At 35.5% G+C, this 7,766-nt stretch overlaps 1 non-coding gene across 1 annotated transcript; it reads left to right on the top strand.

The window, feature by feature from the left end:
- The first annotated feature begins 7,073 nt into the window (after positions 1-7,073).
- On the top strand, positions 7,074-7,180 carry LOC136215972 (small nucleolar RNA R71). The gene has a single exon (XR_010682973.1). It is a non-coding gene; the product is annotated as a small nucleolar RNA R71 (small nucleolar RNA).
- Positions 7,181-7,766: the final 586 nt, after the last annotated feature.

Here is a 7,766-nt window from a genome sequence, read left to right as displayed (position 1 = left end):
AGAAGTAGGTTTATATAGGGTGATTAGGTAGATGTATAGGTAGAATAGGAATAGGAATGGGCAAAAATTGTGTCAAAATCGGAATAAAAAGGGCATATAACACGCGTGTCGCGACCGCGAATAGCAAAGCCGCGGCCGCGGCACGCGATTTTCAGGGAATTTTTCCCCTGAAATTCGTCCGTTTTTGCTGCTCATACCGAGAATTATTAATTCTCGGTAGAGAATTAGTCAAAATGGCCTATTTGGATGCCTATTGACTTGGTTTATGCAATTTTGTTGATGGAATGGTTCCTGAACTGAATATAAAGTGTCCCTGCACTTAAAAACTAAAATAAATGACATTAATTGCAAGGAAAACCAAAGGTCTAACCTTAATAAATTGAATTAAAGTGTAATAAATTGGTTTATGAATAATTAGTGAAACTTAAATGTTCATTCATGCATATAAGTTAAGAGAATCATATTAAGTGCATAATAAGTGCATATAGATATATATTAATAATATGAATTTAATCAATTGAATGAAGTAATGTTTTAAACTTAATGAATGAAGTTTGTGAAATTGGATTAAGTGTGAATATATGTGTTAATTAAGAAAACCACGATTGTTCAATATTATAGATTTTATATAGATTTAACCATGATTATATAAGAAATGGAATCAAACATATATCTAACCTTTGTAAAATTAATAAATGAGCTAAATTGAAAATAGAACTTTATTGAATAAAACAAAATATAAAAACAAAGAATGAAACTAAATAACACAAAATACACAAATATTTACAAAAAAAAACCTATAAACCTAAACTATTCTATATACTCATCCCTATCAAGCGGGATATTTCTAGCCTTAATACGATCAATTTGAAACTGCACGAAAGTTTCACGTTCCGATGCAGACAGAAAGTGAGGCCCTGCTCGAAAGACACGTTTCACAAGTCCTTCGTGCTCGAGAAATTCATAGTCAATTGTCGGGAAGAATTCATCATCACTCCATGGAACATCAATGGTACCCTTGGTACCGAGAATTATTCCACAGATTATATTGCTGAACCCAATCTTCTTATCCTTGGATCGAGAAGCGGCGACAAGACCCTCCATCAGAATCTTTGAAGAATCTACTGCATTTCCCTGGAATATATCTCCAAGAACATAAAGATCTGTGTCACGGACCACACTACTGAATGTGCAACCGAATAAACTGTGACACAGGAATTTGTGCAAATACAGCATGGAGTTGGAGCGAAAGGAGTGATTATAGGCGAGTTTTGAATTGAATCGCCAGAAACCGGTGAGCATTCTCCAAACATCTGTGGATGTCATGTCTCTTCCAGGATGACGTTTGATTGTATCCCTCGGGGGAAAACCAAACCAAGCATGCAACTCGGGATAGCCGAAAGTGAAGATTTCGCCATCTCGATGAAAACTGAGACGTACCCGTCGTTTGTTAGTGAAACGAACGGTACAAAAGAATTCGAGTATCCAGTCGCCTATTATTGGAAATCGCATTTTGGCGAATTTTGTCCACCCTAGGCGTTCCATATAGCGGCTCATGTCATCACTAATGCCAAGTTGGTTGTTAAGAAATTCATCCATATACAACATTCCAGTGAAGAATTTGTAACGGAGATTCCAGTAACGCCTACCTTCATCGTGATTGAAGATAGAAAAAGGCGCCCCATATCGCTTGGATAAGTCTGGGCGTTTGTTGCTTGAGGCAGCATTGTGCCTTGAAGGTTTGTATTTGGTAGGCATGGTGTTGATTTGAAAGAAACAAAGTTTCTGTTACTTAATGAAAAATGGTGTTTTGAAGAAATCAGAAGTCTGACAAAGATGAAAAAAAGTTGTAACAGAACTTGAATCCTTTAGGACTAATTTATAAGATTTTAGGATGAAGAGAGGTGTTGTTTTAATCATGAAAAGGTATAAAATTACACCTTTCGGGAATGAAGAAACTTAAGGTTTCGTTTGTCAAAGGGTTCGTCGAAAGGTTTAGGATGATTCAGACCTAAATGTGCAGGAAAAACGCGTGTCGCGATCGAGAATTCCAAATTCGCGGTCGCGACACGCTGATTTCCTTACGGAAATCAGGCGTCGTAAGTCATGTCCTGATTCACGGTAGAGAATTTATTATTCTCGGTAAGTTCAGAGAAAATCTAACCTATTTGGACAAATCTGAAAAATAGAATTCTCGGCAGAGAATTGCCTGAAACTTCAATTTCATTCTAATTTCCTAAAATTAATTCTAAAATCATGAAATAAACATATGTTATGAATTTAAATCATTACATAAAGTCATCTAATCACAAAAATGGCATGTGGAAAAATAAAATAAAATAAAATAAAATAAAATAAATAAAATAAAATAAAATAAAATGAACAAAAAGAAACAAAACAAAATAAACTGTGATCGAAAAACTGAGTGATTTATACGTCAGATAATCTTGTTACGGACGGAATTCCTATTTGTGAAATATTTTCGTAATAGATTTTACATCGATTACCATTAACTTTGAAACGAATTCCGTTAGGACCTTCCAGTTCTAAAGAACCATAATCGAATGTTTTGACGACTAAATATGGTCCTATCCATCTGGACTTAAGTTTTCCTGGAAATAAACGAAGTCGTGAATTAAATAACAGCACTTTATCCCCAACATTAAAGTGTTTGACTTTAATTTTGGCATCGTGCCATTTTTTCACTTTTTCTTTATAAATCTTTGCATTTTCGTAAGATAGATGGCGTAACTCATCTAACTCATTTAAATCGAGCAAACGTTTCTTACCTGCTTGTCGTAAATCAAAGTTAAGTTCCCTAATAGCCCAAAAGGCTTTATGTTCTAATTCGACTGGCAAATGACATGCCTTCCCATACACTAAGCGGTATGGAGTCATTCCTATTGGTGTTTTAAATACAGTACGGTATGCCCATAACGCATTATTTAGTTTACAAGACAAATCTTTTCTTGAGGATGAAACTGTTTTCTTTAGAATCCATTTGAGTTCTCTATTTGATATCTCCGCCTGACCATTTGACTGAGGATGGTATGGCGTAGACACGCGGTGGCGTACTCCGTATTTTTTCATAAGTGTTTCAAAACTTCGGTTTATAAAATGAGTACCGCCATCACTAACGATGACTCTTGGACAACCAAATCTACAAAATATATCGTCAAGAAAATTTACGACAACTTTAGAATCATTCGTCGGGGTTGCAATTGCTTCAACCCACTTTGAAACATAATCAACGGCAACTAATATGTAAGTTTTACCATTAGAAGGAGGAAAAGGTCCCATGAAATCTATTCCCCACATATCGAAGACTTCAACTTCTAATATGGTTGTGAGGGGCATCTCATCTTTCCTTCCTAGATTTCCTGTTCTTTGGCACTTATCACAACGAGTAATAAATGAACGTACGTCTTTAAACATCGTAGGCCAAAAGAAACCACATTCAAATATTCTAGCTGCTGTCTTGTTAGCTCCATTATGTCCTCCATAAGAGCTAGAATGGCATTCCGACATTATGGATTCAAATTCATTTTCACCAACGCATCTCCTAATTATCCCGTCACCACAAGTTTTGAACAAAAAAGGATCTTCCCAAAAGTATTGTTTAATGTCGAAGAAGAATTTCTTCTTTTGGTGGAAATTTAATCCTTCCGGAACAATATTGGGTGCAAGATAATTAGCAATATCTGCATACCATGGTGACATGATGCTATTCATTTGATAGAGATGTTCATCAGGGAAATCATCTCGTATACCGATAGTTTCACCTATAGGACCGTTCTCATCTTCAAGTCTCGATAGATGATCGGTGACAAGGTTTTCTACTCCCTTTTTGTCTTTTATTTCTATATCAAATTCTTGTAACAATAAAACCCATCTAATTAGACGCGGTTTTGCATCCTTTTTAGCAAATAGATATCTTAATGCTGCATGATCATTATAAATAATAACTTTCGAACCTAACAAGTATGACCTAAACTTATCACATGCAAAAACTACAACTAACATTTCTTTCTCAGTTGTGGTGTAGTTTAATTGTGCACCAGACAGCGTGTGACTTGCATAATAAATGACATGAAGTTTCTTATCCTTCCTTTGACCTAAAACACATCTGACAGCTAAATCACTTGCATCATACATAATTTCAAATGGTAAATCCCAATCGGGTTTAGCAATAATAGGTGCACTGACTAAAGCTGTTTTTAATGTTTCGAAAGCTTTAACGCAATCTTCATTAAAATCAAAGTTGGAATCTTTCATGAGTGGATTAGTGAGTGGTTTGGAAATTACAGAAAAATTCTTAATAAATCTTCTGTAAAAACCGGCATGTCCTAAAAATGATCTTACTCCCTTAACAGTAGTTGGAGGGGGTAATTTTTCTATTACTGAAGTTTTTGCTCTATCCACTTCTAATCCTTTTTCAGATATTTTGTGACCTAAAACAATTCCTTCATCAACCATGAAATAACATTTTTCCCAGTTTAATACCAAATTTGTTTCTTCACACCTAGACAAAACTTTATCCAAGTTTTCTAGGCACGAATCAAAAGAATCTCCATAAACTGAAAAATCGTCCATAAAAACTTCCATGATATCTTCAATGAAATCATTAAAAATCGCAGTCATACAACGTTGAAATGTTGCAGGTGCGTTGCATAGACCAAAGGGCATTCTCCTATATGCAAATGTTCCGTAAGGACATGTGAAGGTTGTTTTATCTTGGTCATCCGGGTAAATGTATATTTGAAAGAATCCGGAGTAACCATCTAGAAAACAGTAGAAAGCGTGACCGGCTATCCTTTCGATCATTTGATCAATGAAAGGAAGAGGAAAATGATCTTTCCTAGTTGCTTTATTTAGATTTCTATAATCTATACAAACCCTCCAACCAGTGGTGGTTCGTGTAGGTATTAATTCACCTTCTTCATTCCTTACAACTGTTATGCCTCCCTTTTTAGGTACGCAATGGATTGGACTAACCCATTCACTATCCGAGATAGGGTAGATGATTCCATTGTCCAGAAGTTTAGTAATCTCATTTTTGACTACTTCCTTCATATTCGGATTTAGGCGTCTTTGCCTATCCGCTTTAGGTGGCTTATCTTCTTCTAAGTGAATTCTATGCATTACAATGCTCGGATTAATACCTTTTAAGTCTGAAATTTGCCAACCCATACTTCCTATCCTATTTCTAACAACTTCTTTCAATTTTTCTTCTTGAACTTATGTTAATTTGTTAGAGATAATTATAGGTAGAGAATCGCCTTCGCCTAAGAAAGCGTACCTCAAATGACTTGGTAATTCTTTATGTTCTAATTTAGGTGGAACTATAATTGAAGGCGGAACTGGTCCATCTTCTCGAATCAAAGGTTCTGGGTCCTTATCTTCTAGTTCCTCACTCATTATAGGTTCTATTATTTCTTCTTTTTGAACAATGTCATTTACACATTCTTCAATTAAATCAAGTTTCATACAAGCGAAATCCTCCATAGGATATTTCATCGCTTGATTCATATCAAACTCAATCTTATCATCGCCTATTCTTAAAACTACTTTCCCTTCCGACACATCAACTAGAGCACGTCCCGTGTTCATGAACGGTCTACCAAAGATTAGCGGACAATTTACGTCATAAGCAAAATCTAAAATAACGAAATCGGTAGGAAAAATAAATTTGTCAACTTTAACTAAAACATCCTCAATTATACCGTATGGTCTTTTAGTGGTTTGATCCGCTAATTGCAAAACCATATTGGTACGTTTGATATCTTCTTCTTAGCCTAACTTATTAAAAATAGATAATGGCATCAAGTTAATGCTTGCTCCTAAATCACAGAGACAACTGGGAAATTCAATATCTCCCAATTTACACGGAATGGTCAAACATCCGGGATCTTTGAGTTTAGTGGGAAAACTTTCTTGACACAATTGAACTACAATCTTCAGTTAGTGAAATGGATGAAATTCCTTCCCAACTGATTTTCTTTGAAATTAAATCTTTGAGGAATTTACCATAATTGGAAATTTGCGTAATCGCATCCATAAACGTTAAATTAATATGCAAATTCTTAAGTTTATCTAAAAATGTTAAAAGTTGTTTGTCATAGTCCTTATTGAGGACTTTGTGTGGAAAAGGTGGTTTGGGTACAAAAGTTTTTGTATTAGAGTCAATTGGTGCATCTTTTTGTTTTAATGTATCTTCTTTGGGCTTCGGTAAATCAGTTCCAGGTAAAGTCGAATTTCCGGGCATTTCCGGGCCTAAGTAATTTTTCCCTGAACGAAGAGTGATAGCCTTAACATGCTCTTTTGGATTTTCTTCCGTATGGCTTGGAAGACTTCCCTCTTTGCGGGATGGAATTGATTTAGCGAGTTGTCCAATTTAAATCTCCAAATTATGGATGCTAGATGATTGGTTTTTAATAAGCTGATCGAATTTATTCTCGATCCGTTTAAAACCATCGTCGTGATTACTTATTTTTCCGCTCATAGCATCAATAAATTTGTCGATTTTAGAAGATAAAGTGCTAATCGTATCTCTCGATTGATTTTGATAATTAGCAGTACGATTTTGATTAGCATTAGTAGTATTATTATTATCTCTCCAGTTAAAGTTAGGATGGTTTCTCCACCCAGGATTATATGTATTGGAGTAAGAGTTATTAGGTTGGTTTTGCCCTTGGACAAAGTTTACCTGTTCAAATTCACTCATACTTTCGTAATCCACATCCGTTTGGATTGGCTTACCATTAGGATCACACGGTGCCATAAACCTATCAATTTTGTGCGATAAGGCAGAAAATTGGGCTTGCAACATCGCAACTGGATCAAGATTCACTATACCTTTAACTGATGACGTAGTTGAGGATGATGGTTTCGCTAATGGTACGTGTCCACGTTCCGCGGGCCACATACTGCTGTTGATTGCCATTTCCTCTAAAAGTTCTCTTGCGTAGGCAGATGTTTTCTTCATGAATAACCCTCCAGACATAGCGTCCAATGAACTTCTAGTTGTAGGATTTAGTCCATTATAAAATGTTTGCATTAAAAGTTCAGCGGGCAATTGGTGGTGTGGGCATAAACGTTGAAGTTCTTTAAAACGTTCCCAAGCCTCATAAAGAGTTTCATTATCATTTTGAGAAAAAGATGTTAACTCTTTAATGACTCTTGCGGTTTTTGCTAAAGGAAAATTTTTTGATAAAAATGCTTGGGCTAATTGCTCCTAAGTCTCAAATGATGCGGCTGGCATAGAAGTTAACCATTCTTTGGCTCGATCCTACAAAGTAAAAGGAAAAAGGCGAAGTTTGATTGCTTCTGCAGTTACATCAGTAATTTTAAAAGTGTCACAAATTTCTAAGAAATTTGTCAAATGGGTATTAGGATTTTCGTTAGGTAACCCGTAAAATGTTACGTTATTTTGCAACATATTAAGCAACGCAGGCTTAATTTCAAAATGGTGTGCATTAATTTGGGGTCTAACTATACTGTTTGTTACACCGGCCACTCCTGGCCTAGCGTAATCCATAAGTGTGGCCATAACTTCTGGCTCGGTAATTCTAGTTTTTATTGGGGTTTTTTTTTGTTTTTCTTTTCTTTCTTGTTCTTTTTAAGAGTTCTTTCAATTTCTGGGTCAATAGGATCTGGTGACGTGCCTGAACTTCGAGAACTGCGCATGAACCTGAAATTTTGCACGAACCGAAACTACCTTCAAAATAGAATTTGAAAAATAAATATGTTAGTAATTGAAAATAAAT

Source organism: Euphorbia lathyris, chromosome 1 (genome assembly GCF_963576675.1).
Source record: "Euphorbia lathyris chromosome 1, ddEupLath1.1, whole genome shotgun sequence".
In the NCBI taxonomy this organism is placed as follows: Eukaryota; Viridiplantae; Streptophyta; class Magnoliopsida; order Malpighiales; family Euphorbiaceae; genus Euphorbia; species Euphorbia lathyris.
This window is presented reverse-complemented; position numbering and strand designations above follow the sequence as displayed.